Source organism: Nilaparvata lugens, chromosome 6, assembly GCF_014356525.2.
Source record: "Nilaparvata lugens isolate BPH chromosome 6, ASM1435652v1, whole genome shotgun sequence".
Classification (NCBI taxonomy): domain Eukaryota; kingdom Metazoa; phylum Arthropoda; class Insecta; order Hemiptera; family Delphacidae; genus Nilaparvata; species Nilaparvata lugens.
Genome location: NC_052509.1, coordinates 68,227,095 through 68,239,806, shown reverse-complemented (window position 1 = coordinate 68,239,806; position 12,712 = coordinate 68,227,095).

The following is a 12,712-nucleotide window of genomic DNA, read 5'->3' as shown; positions in this document are numbered from 1 at the left end:
AAGAAAAACTTATTGGATTTATCAAGTCTGCCAATGGTTCGTAATTGAAGAATTCATCAGTATAGTATTGATCCGCTAGTCTAGCTACACATGATAGAACATTATGTAGTAGTGTTAGGGTGAATAATGTGAACAATGTTGATGTTAATACAATGACTTTCATTGTTGTAATGTTTAAAAATTATTTAGTTGTGTTTGTTTTATACTAACAAAAGAGTGATGTGATAATATGGTTCATAACAGTGTTTTTTGTTCTCTACAGATTATAATGTTGGACAAATTAATTAAGAAAGTGACTATACATAGCACAATGGAAATTTCATTTGCAACAAATTTAATGAATGACACATCATCATCTTCTTCCTTAACTTCTTCACCATCATCACCTGCAATTCCAATTGATCCTGCACATCATGATACATCTAATTTAGCTTCTAGAAGACCTCATAATAATTGTAGTAGTAGTAGTGTCTATATAATAGACATTCAAGGATTTAAAGACAATAATGGAGAACTAGTTGCAAAAGAACTTGTAATTCTAGAGTCTACAAATGATGAAGTTAGTGGACACGAAAGTGTAGTGACTAGTCATTATTTTTTTGAAAAACCGTACCCAAATACCTACTTGTCAACAAGTACAAACAATCATAATAATGGTTTACAATATAAACATGGACTGTGGTGGGGGGAGCGTGGTCTAATAGGTCAACAGCAATTATTACCTTACACTAGTTTTAAAAAAGTTATTGCATCAACAATTGAAGGGTGGTTGTTCAATCCAACCAAAAGGCATAAAAATGGAATAGAAATATATGTTTGAATTATTGATATTTCGTGTGAGTATGCTTCTGATTTTAGTCCACCAAACCCATCAAGGTTTAGGTGTTAAAGAAATGTAGTAGCTGAGTTTCACATGTCTATTGTGAAGAACATCATTTACTTACATTATTGGAGGAAATACGTCTATGTATACAAGAATCTCTTGCATCTACAACACAGCGGAATAGTGTTAATAATAATTTGCCTATGTCTTCATCATCATTGTTGGGTGCTGATAGACATAACTATAGATGTTTATTGCGGATTGTCCATGCTTTGCATGGCTACATCAAAAAATCAATGTTGAAATTGAATATGAATATGTAATTGATTTATGTAATGATTATTGTATATATAAATGTACTTTGTGTGTGTGTTAAACCAATATATATTATTTTATTGTCTCTCTCTCTTCTCTTTCCCTACTCCACTTACTGCTCAAGAGAATATGTGTAAGAATCAGGGGTTTGTTTATGCAACCCGCTTTACAACAAATCAATACTTGGACTGGGGTGACACAGAAAATGCTTCCTTACTGGGTGAGGAGGAAATCAATAGTGTTGGTGTTGTTTGATTGCTGCTACTACTCATTAATATTTAATTTCAATAGCCTATTAAATGCACAACAATTGTGTCTGAAATCAAATCAATACTTGGACTGGGGTGACACTGAGCGTGCGCACCTTCACCCGCTTATGGCGGGAAAAGATTTGTGGTTATGTTACCCAGGGGAGGGAGAAAAATCTAGTTTGAGGTTGGAAAAGGAAAAAGGAGGGAATTTGTGGCAGGAAATTTCGAGGTCAAGTGATGTCACTGATCAGCTGATGACGTCACTAACCAGCTGTCACGTGACGTCACAACTCAGCTAATGGGCGGGGGGGGTGGTGGGCAACGCTGGGGGGTACAAAACAGCTGATTTTGGTCACCGTCTGTTGCCTCTTACAGTTGAATTCAACAGTTAATAGAACAAAAATCAAGTTGCATCATGAAAACCGAAAATAGAATCACTAAAATAATATAGAAAGTTATCTCTGATATAGCTAATTCGATAGTAGCCTACTCTATCTGCTTTACATTGAAAACGTTTTAGATTGAATCATAAGAAGCTTAAAGGACTCTAATTCCAGAGAGAAGAATTAAAAGTAACCATAGATATTTCTCAGAAGTTAATCATAAATAACAATAAATATTTTAAAAGAAAGATCAACATAAGATTCAGAAAACTCTTAGAACATTCAGAACACTCCTAGAAACTCTTACAACACAAAAATATCATCAAATATTAATAATCCCCGATAATATTCATTCTGTATCTTTATATTATGAAAGCTGGGAAGAGAAATATTCCTAAAGTATCACATCACAGAATTCTACATGGGAAGACTATTCAAAATGTGTGATATCAAAACAAATTTAGACAAGGCTAGGGTCCTTGAAACTTCAACTGATTCTCTACAACTTAAAGATGAAAATATCATTAACAATGGACTTTCAAACATTTTATGTACTATTTCAACTCTAAGTAGTTTAGTAGATTATGGGATATAAATTAAAAAAAAACGAAATTCCCAGCTGGATCCTTACAGAGAAAATATGGCCTCACATTTCAATGTAAAGATACAACCGAAAATCTATTACTCAAACCATATTAATAAAATAATTTTTAATCTATTAATCCCCAATTTCCAAATCTCAAAGTTACGATCTAACACAAAAAAGAGTGTAATTCAGCACGTTTTAATTGATTAGATGATTCACGTTTAACATGCCCCCCTTTGAAAGTCTACAGTCACTAAAACCCATTCTGCTACATCCAGAGTTCCTGGGACGTTTGTTCAATTTGGAAAAAAGTTGTTACCTCAAAGCTGTTTCTTCAATTAGAATCTAGGCTCGGTGATTGAGATCTACACCTCCAAATGGGACAGGAGACAGCAGACCCCAAGCTTCTAGGACTGCCATCAATTCAGAGGCATCTCAGCGGCTTAAAGAGACATGTTCATGAGACATTCATGAACCCGTACATTGATGGACTCATACATTGACCGCTGTTGTTAGAATAAAAAAATAGACTAGGATAATGCAAATAAACATAACTTCAATCACATCATAAACTCAACATTATTTAGGTTCATTAACATTAGGTAAGAGGTGAGTACATAGTATTCAATACTATCACTTTTCATGGTAAGGTCTTTCCAGTATTGTAGTTATTTTGTTCAGTCTGTTCTCTTACATAAATTACATGTAGTGTAATTTGAAAGATAAATTACATGATAGGTGTTTCCCGAAGAATCAAGAAAGCTTTTCATTAGAATCAGCAAAACAAATAGTATCTATAAGTAGAATAAAAATGGGAATTCTGGCGCAACCCTCGGTTGCGCCAGAATTCCCATTTTATTTTCAAGGCCATCCCTCTCTTAGTAGTATAAAAATGGCGACTCTGGAACACTTGTGTTCCAAACCTAACCTCAAGGTCACCCAAGATGACCAAACCTAACCTGAAAAAAATATATATAAAAATTGAAGGAAAATTAAAGTATCAATGAATTACTGATTCTTATTCCTCAGATCCTCTTCACCCACATTTAGTAATGTAGGAAAAAGTGATCATTCTATAGAATATACAAGGAGCTTGAATATTGAAACAGTAATGAGATATCCTCTAGGTAGCATGTATGCTTTCAGATATGAATTCTAGAGTGTAATCAAATCATTGTATCACAAGGGATATATTTTCCCAGTTATATTTCCCAGTACAGCATCCAATAGTATTCAGTCAGTCACTGTTCAGTCACTGTTCAGTCAGTGTTCATATAGGTAAGAAATCACTTTGCTATGCTTTCAACAAAGGCTGTTCCAACGACCTCCACTCCACCTCCAACTGTCACATGACCAATGGCCACACCGACCAGCATCAGGGGCGTCAATGGGGGGAGGGATTCTAGCTCAAGATGGTCATGCAGGACCTGTTACTCTACATGGTCATGGAGACCTCTATCACACCAGATGAATATGTCCATGGTAGACCTACCAGATCAAGATGTTCATGAGAGACTCTAGATCAACATGGCCATGCTGCTCTAGATAAAATGGCATTGAAGATAGATATTTTCAATGACTCCCACTCCACCTCATCCATGTTTAGACATGACTTATTTAACATGTACATTTTCAATGACCCTCACTCCTCCTGTCACATGGACAATGCTCACCAGTATTCAACATGGCTGTATGGCATGGTTGGGTCGTCCACTCAGTGGTCAGTCAGTCAGTTCAATTACTGATCAGTCACTGTTCAGTCACTGTTCAGTCACTGTTCAGTCACTGTTCAGTCACTGTTCAGTCACTGTTCAGTCACTGTTCAGTCACTTTTCGGTCCGTGGCACTCGGCACTTGGGATGGGTCAAAGGTATATAAATAACCAAGCTCAAACTCTCAGACCTCAGTATACTGATAAACACTGACCAGTATGTATATCAAAAAAGGAACCATAAGCCAACATTGGAGGAGTTTGCTCCTACCATATTAGAGATTGCTAGGCTGAAGCATGAAATCAAAAAGAGGCATAAGGAAATCATGCTGGATAGACAGATTGCAGAGGAGAAACATGTGTAACACTTCAAACCTCTAGCTGAGCCACTAGCCAACCCAGTCGGAGCTCTCCAACAGCTGCCAGTTCAACAACCACAACTACCTCCATCAAGAGCATTCAAGAAGCATCCCAGGTATTCAAAGCCCAGAATAAAAATGCACTCCAGGCGTGTGAAATGTAGGCACAGAAAATCCAAGCCAGAGTTGCCATAATCAGAACATTGTCCTACCTCAGCAGCATCAACACACCACATATATCCTACTCCTCCAACAACACCAATTGTCAAACATGCTACAAATACAAGGCGTGGACTTACTGGTGCAAGGAAAGCAAAACATAGGCTCTAACTCTCCAGCATTGATGAAGAGTCACCAACATTTGAATCATATGGAACTGGAGAAGTTTCAAGTCCAATAGCCGGCACCTCATATAGGTAAGAAATCACGTTACTATACTTTCAACATAGGCTGTTTCAATGACCCTCACTCCACGTCCCCTGTCAAATGACTAATGGCCACGCCCACCAGTCTTTATCAGCATCCTGCTCCAACAAGTCTGTATGACGTCATCTCTCAACTATGCCTATAAATCTCAATAATGTTCCAACTGTAGGCTGAGAGTGAGAGAGTGTGAGAGAAAGAGAGTGAACAGTGAATGATCAGTGATTGAACAGCGAGTGATCAGTGAGTGAACAGTGGGTGAGGAAGTGAGACAGTGAGTGAGAGATTGATTGATTGATTGATTGATTAAGTACTTTATTATGTAGATTATGATATATACTGGCTTATACACTTATATACAATAGCTTACAATACAGAAAAATTATAGATGAATTTACATAATATAGACTAAGAAAATAATTATTGAACTGTATATGATATGGAAAAGCAGTTGTAATATAATAACTATAGATAATAAGCATATTGTTATGCATCTACATAAATTGGCGGAGCTTTGGACATATCAATGTCAATTCTTTGGAAGAATATTAAAAATATCCTTCCCACTAACTCTCTACCAAAACGTTAATTTCGTTATTTAAACTAAGGATTTATTTATTAATGGAAATATTGTAAAAGTTTCAATCAATATGAATATTAAGAGAAAAAAACAGAAAATTGATAGAGTAAAATAATTATATAGGTAGATAAGATCAAATAATTGATTAATAAAATGAAGTAGGCTGAAAGTAGATCAGGGTTATGAACTTTCAGTAATATACAGCAGTATGCAGTGGATAATTGAAATAACATGAGTTTATATAATATATATATATATATATTATATATATATATATATATATATATATATATACAATTCGTTCTATAACATGGTTTAAAGGTTTGTATTTGTGGGATTGGTGGGGGATGGATGTCATGTGATCATTCTAGGGCCGGAGAGTTTCAGTCATTCGTTCCAAAAGATGTTTTTTTTAAAGTTAGGATGAAGCTCGCTCGGCTCTCGATAGACCTGATAGAAACAGGAAGTGCATTCCATGCACGACAGGCTCTGACTAAGAAGGATTTTGTGAAAATAGTAGTTCGGTGATTGGGTATCCTTAAAGTACTTTCTCCGGTTCTAGTATGTGAAGCATCTACTCTCCTACCTTAAGAGACAAATTTGAAATCATCTTTAAAATAGTTCAGATTACCATATTTCAAGATATCTCTAACAAGCTTGACTATTCAAAAAAACCTCTGATCGGGAAGCTTTAATGTTGAACTAGCAATGTGGGCTGGGGTGATATGATCATGGCATTGGAGAGAGTAGACGAAACGTAAACAATAATTTTGGCAATGCTGTAGTTTATCATTCAGAGTGACTTGCATATCGTTAAGAACAGAATTACAATACATTAAATGTGGGAAGATGAGAGATTGAACCAATAATAATTTAATGTTTCTAGGGAGGATATCGTGCATTTTCTTCAATGCATGCATGGCTGAGAATACCTTTTTACAAGTTTTGTTCGCTTGTTCTGACCAGTCAAGAGTATTATTCATAATAATGCCTAAATTTTTAACTGAGCTACAGTAAGGAATGTCATTACCGTCTACACTAATTTTGTGAATCGATTCAAGGTCAATATTGTTTATAAGACGAGAATATCCAATTATAATGGGTTGTGTTTTGATGGGATTAAGCTTAAGGCCATTTTTCTTTGTCCATTCCACTATCAAATTGATATCCTGATTCATTATTCCAACTGTTTCATTAATTTTTGTTATGGGACAGCTTAAATAGATTTGAAGGTCATCTTCATAAGTATGGAAACTGGAGAATTTGATAATGGAAGAAAGGTCAATAGCATACAAAGTGAAGAGGAGAGGGCCTAAAATTGAACCTTGTGAGAGAGAGAGAGAGAGAGAGAATGAGTGAGTCACACAAAACTATCACTATACAATCCTCATACCAATTGCACAATGTTTTGCAATCAGTTATTTTCAATTTTCCTTGTTTGATAAGTCATCTCTCAATTATCTCACAATGCCAAATGTAGGCAGTCTGACATCTATGATCAAACTTGAGTGCAAAGTGTAAAGCTGAGTTACACATACCTCTATTGTAGGCATACTTGCAATTTGATTAATGTGAAAGTGGGGTTCACATCCACTGTTATCTGTTGCACTTAGGGATGTCAATCCTGGGACTGATTTCCAATCCCGGTATTTCGGGATTATCCAATATCAATCCCGGGATCCCGGGACTGATCCCGGGATTGGCAAAAATCAGTTTAATGCATTTTTAACCAATTGTTCCTCTCCAATTACATGTTCAGTAACAGTGTGTGGAGATGAAAAAGGGCCCATTAAAGAGGGAGAGGCTATTATTAAAATAAAAAATATACTTGTGAATAATATTAAAATTGAACATTCTATTTCTATAAATGTTTTCAAGATTATAGGAGTAACTGTTTTATTACATGTCCTACCTTAAATTTGCTGTATCCTAGATGATAGTGAGAACTGAGGAAAGCAAGATAACTCATCAGAGTCTTTTTTATGTAGACAAAAGCATTTCTATCCTACATCAGGACGGGATAGAGCTCACACTTTAATTACGTCAAATACTGTAAAATGAATTAATATCACTTGAATTAATAATATTTATAATAAAATAGAATACTTTTTGTAAGACCGTAACACCATACTGACCAGACAACCCGAAAGCTGAACCACTACACTACTAAATGAAATTTCGTAGAGCCAACTATAATATTCACTTCAACTAGATATTCTACCTATGATAGAGAAAGAGAAGAGGAGAGGAATAATTAGACAGAGAGTGAATAGAGAGTGAATCGTTAGTGCTTTTTTATTTCTGATTTCTGAAGTCTTTTCAAAGTTCGGAATGCATTTCAAGGAAATGCCATCAGCACTATTTCAAATATTGCGCCGTCTAGACTGGTAATTGTGGTGCTGTGTAAACAGAAACAAACGTAGAGGCATAACAACCAGACAACAACCATTCTGCCAATTATGCGAACTAATAATGCGAATATTCTATTAAGCCAGTAAAAAGTAGGCTACAGTATACAATCATTATTATGTATATGCAACTGTAGACTGTGCCGGTAAAATAAATTAGTCAAACACTTAGAACAATTAGAACAACAATTAGTTGTAGAAACTCATATTCATCACCATATATAAATTCCATATTGAAATGTTTTTGGAAAAATATGATTCCCAATTTCAGGTTTTCAATCCCGAAAATCCCGGGATTAACGCTGCAAAATCCCGGGATTGTTAGGTATCAAAAATGGACCGGGATCCCGGGATTCGGGATCCCGGGATCCCGGGATTGACATCCCTAGTTGCACTGTAACCAATGCTGAGTGCATTACTAAATAAATGATACTTGACCCTGAGAATTGAGTCTCAATTTCATGTTATTGGAGATTTGTATCTTTGGATGAGATAGAATAGGTATCAAAAGATAACACACAACTTTACAATAATTTTCTTTTTATTTAATATTATTATACAAACATCAAGGCATTGATTATGGCAAACATCTATGTCAATCAGATACAGAGAATAACTCTTTCCTTATTCCTACTGGCTGTATATTTCAAAACATCCAGCTTGATTCTAATTTTATAATTCAAATCTATATTGGGGTTCTCAAATTCTTTCTCTAACCAATAGTTTGACACAAACAATGCTCCAGGTTCTCAAACTGTGAAATATATCGACTCTTGTTCCTACAGTATACCTGTTTGATTGCAATAATGACCGATACTGTCCCTTCTTGTAACTCCTCCAATCTTCTGCAATCCCCTACTCTCACTTGACCTTTGATTTCCAGCATTGTGATGTTATTATACTGCTCCACTTCTTTTTGTGTAAAGGGAGTGTCTTCTAAGTTTTTCCAAACATCTGACAGAAAATTGAGTGACTCTATTCTGGGAAATGTGTTATCATTATAGCTTGTCATACCATTTGAGTGTAATTACACAAATGTTCTTCCCCCTTGGTAGACAAATTATTTCTTTTTCATCACTATAAGGGATTACAAAATAACCCTTTTTCTTAAGGGTTCCTATAGCTTTGTATGCTCTAATGAAAACATTCTTATGATACCACTTCACAAAGTAAACGTTTTTCAAACCATCTTCCCCCCAGAACACCTAGATATGGGAATTTCCCAGTATTATTCACAGTAAATGCCGTCACATTATACATACCACTTGGATCAAAATTTAGCCAATGTGAATGGAAGTATGGTTCAAGTTCCTCTCTCAAATTTTGTATTTCTTTCTCAAATAAGCAAACTGCTTATGCTGCTCCCTGAATGTCTCTGTGGCTTTCAAAAACTCTACTCTTCTCCGTTTCAGATCAATTTCATCCATTTTTAGCTTACGCTTCTTGGCTGATAGCACTGTGATAGGAGACAAGCGCTGTATCTCCTTAACAGGGTATGGAAGAAGCTTACAGGTTATGTTTGCTCGTTTTCTTAAGACTTGTGGTATCAAGTTAACTGTTGCTACAAGGCCCAACTCATCTAGGTTAACAACTTTGGATATGGTGGAGAAAACTGTGGTTGACTTGGAGAAATATGTCTCACCACTCTTAATATAGCACTTTTGTGAGAAACTGATATTATTTTGGTTGGATGAGTCCTCAAGAATTTCTACATAATTGATAGGTAGTAAATTGAAACTGAATGCAGAAATAACAAAAGAAATTATTTTATTCCTATGTTGTGGGTCAGTTGGGAGCTTTACTTGTACTCCAGTAAATTTCTTGGTATTGCTATTACCCCAGTAAACATACTGTAGAAGATTATTATAGACCAGACAACAACTTTTTTTCAAATTATCTGTCAGTTTTGTCCACATTTTGGCCAAGGACACAGAATAAACTGGAGCATTTTGAAAATAATTTCCACTATCATTCAAAAGTGACGAGCTATCCTGGATAGGGTCGAAGGTTTTGCTATTGTCTCTATTTGTTAAACTGTAGTTATAGATTGTTGCTTCCAAACATGTAATACCATGCATTTTGGCAGCATTAGAGGTGAAAGTTTCTTGTAATCTCATGTCTGGACAGGCTATAAAGTGAACAATATGATTACCTAACTGCTTGTTTACACCAGGGCTTGTGATTTGATATACAAACTTATTATAAATCTACACCCTCACATTACTATAAACCCAAGTCAAGCAATCAATCCCAACAGTTTTGTTGCTATCCACTATTACATTATAGTCTTCTTTATATTCTCCTTGGAAGCAGAAACAATGATTTGTAGTTAGAAAGTCACACATCCCATTCTTGTTGAATATTCCAGCAATGTCCTGTGTTATGCCGAAGTCTAGTAGATAGAAGTGCTCCTTTCTCAGCTGCTCCAATATTCCCGGTAGCTCTTCCATCAACGTAGCAATTGGTACGTCTGCAAGCTCCACTTTGTAAGGTATACCCACTGGTTCCTGGTATTTTTGTTTCACCTCGTTGTAATTGTCTTTTCCAAGCACTTGTAGAATTTTTTGAGATATATCACTTCCACTGTCCAATAGGTAAGGCAGCTTTGCTTTGACTCCTTGTTTAGCTGACACCATATTAGAGAATTTGCCTCACAAATATAAGTTGAATGCTCCACATATATCCTTTTTCAGAACAAAACGTCTCTTATCCATCTCCTCACAATCGTCCAAAGTACAGATTTTCACAAGCATTATATTGTCACAAAAAGGTTCTGTAATGAGCACAAGATTTGAGTCATCCTGCACCAACAGTTCTTCTCCAGCAGTGTAATCAATATTTCCAATATCTGTCACAAGGTTGTCATTGCACAGGTTCTCTGTTAGAAGCCACAAACCAAACCGCTCATTGGTAGGCTTGATTTAATTACCACAGAGCATAGGCACATTAAACACTTTGGAAGTATCCATGTTTACTGCACCGTTGACATTATCAAACTGAACAAATGCGGATCAATGCTGCGGTATTTATAGTAAGATAGTTGAGTGATGACATCATACAAACTTGTTGGAACAGGATGCTGATAAGACTGGTGGGCGTGGCCATTAGTCTTTTGACAGGGGAGGTGGAGTGGGGGTCGTTGAAACAGCCTTTGTTGAAAGTATAGTAAGGTGATTTCTTACCTATATGATGTTTGTATAATAATAATAAAAGAAAAGAAAATTATTGTAACCTTGTGTGTTATCTTTTGATACCTATTCCATCCTATCCAAAGATACAAATCTCCAATAACATGAAATTGAGACTCAATTCTCAGGGTCAAGTATCATTCATTTAGTAATGCACTCAGCATTGGTTACAGTGCAACAGATAACAGTGGATGTGAACCCCACATTCACATTAATCAACTTGCAAGAATGCCTACAATAGAGGTATGTGTAACTCAGCTTTACACTTTGCACTCAAGTTTAATTATAGATGTCAGACTGCCTACATTTGGCATTGTGAGATGATTGAGAGATGACTTATCAAACAAGGAAAATTGAAAATAACTGATTGCAAAACATTGCACAATTGGTATGAGGATTGTATAGTGATATTTTTGTGTGACTCACTCATTCTCTCTCTCTCTCTCTCACTCACTGTCTCACTCCCTCACCCACTGTTCACTCACTGATCACTCACTGTTCAATCACTGATCACTCACTGTTCACTCTCTTTCTCTCATACTCTCTCACTCTCAGCCTACAGTTGGAACATTATTGAGATTTTTTAGGCATAGTTGAGAGATGACATTATACAGACTTGTTGGAGCAGGATGCTGATAAAGACTGGTGGGCGTCATTGAAACAGCCTTCGTTGAAAGTATAGCAAGGTGATTTCTTACCTATATAAATTCTAGAATGTAATCAAATCATTGTATCACAAGGGATATATTTTCCCAAATATATTTCCCAGAACAGCATCCAATAGTATTCAGTTAGTCACTGTTCAGTCACTGTTCAGTCACTGTTTAGTCACTGTTCAGTCACTGTTCAGTCACTGTTCACTAACAGCTCGCTGGAAGCTGCAATGAGCTTGGATATAGTTGTTAAAGTATACAAAATAAACAACAAGTAAATAGATATCCACCGTGGTGTAGTGGTTCGCACTTCTGCTTTCCATTCTAGAGGACTCGAGTTTGAATTATTCATAAGCACCCAGGTTCGAATCTTCATTGTATATATGGGGATTTTTGGTTAAGGAATGTAGGTAGGTAGAGTGTAGGTGTAATTGTTTGTAAATCATTACACCACGATGGATATCTTTTGTTGGAATATGACTCAACAGGAAAGTTTTCATGTTTCAACTGGTCTGTATGACATCATAGGTAGAGTGTAGGTGTAATTGTTTGTAAACCATTACACCACGATGGATATCTTTTGTTGGAATATGACTCAACAGGAAAGTTTTCATGTTTCGACTGTGTTTGTAAACTATTACACCACGATGGATATCTTTTGTTGGGATATGACTCAACAGGAAAGTTTTCATGTTTCAACTGGTCTGTATGACATCATAGGTAGAGTGTAGGTGTAAGGAAGTTGGTGCCAAGTGATAAGGAAGTTGTTGAATAATAACGAAAATGTGCAAGTATATGGTATTAATTAACAAATCTCAATTATTGAAAAGAATATACAAATGAAACAGCTTCTCTCCTCTTGTATAATCATCGGTCCTATGATACCTCTCAGCTGACAGCTCCTCATGCTCTCAAACTTTGCAGCGGTAATAGGAGGAAAATCTTCATTGTGAAGCCGCGTTTACACCGGAGTTGGCAATAAAAAATTGCCAATTTCGATTGCAGATGCTAGTTGCCGATGGAAGTCTGCAA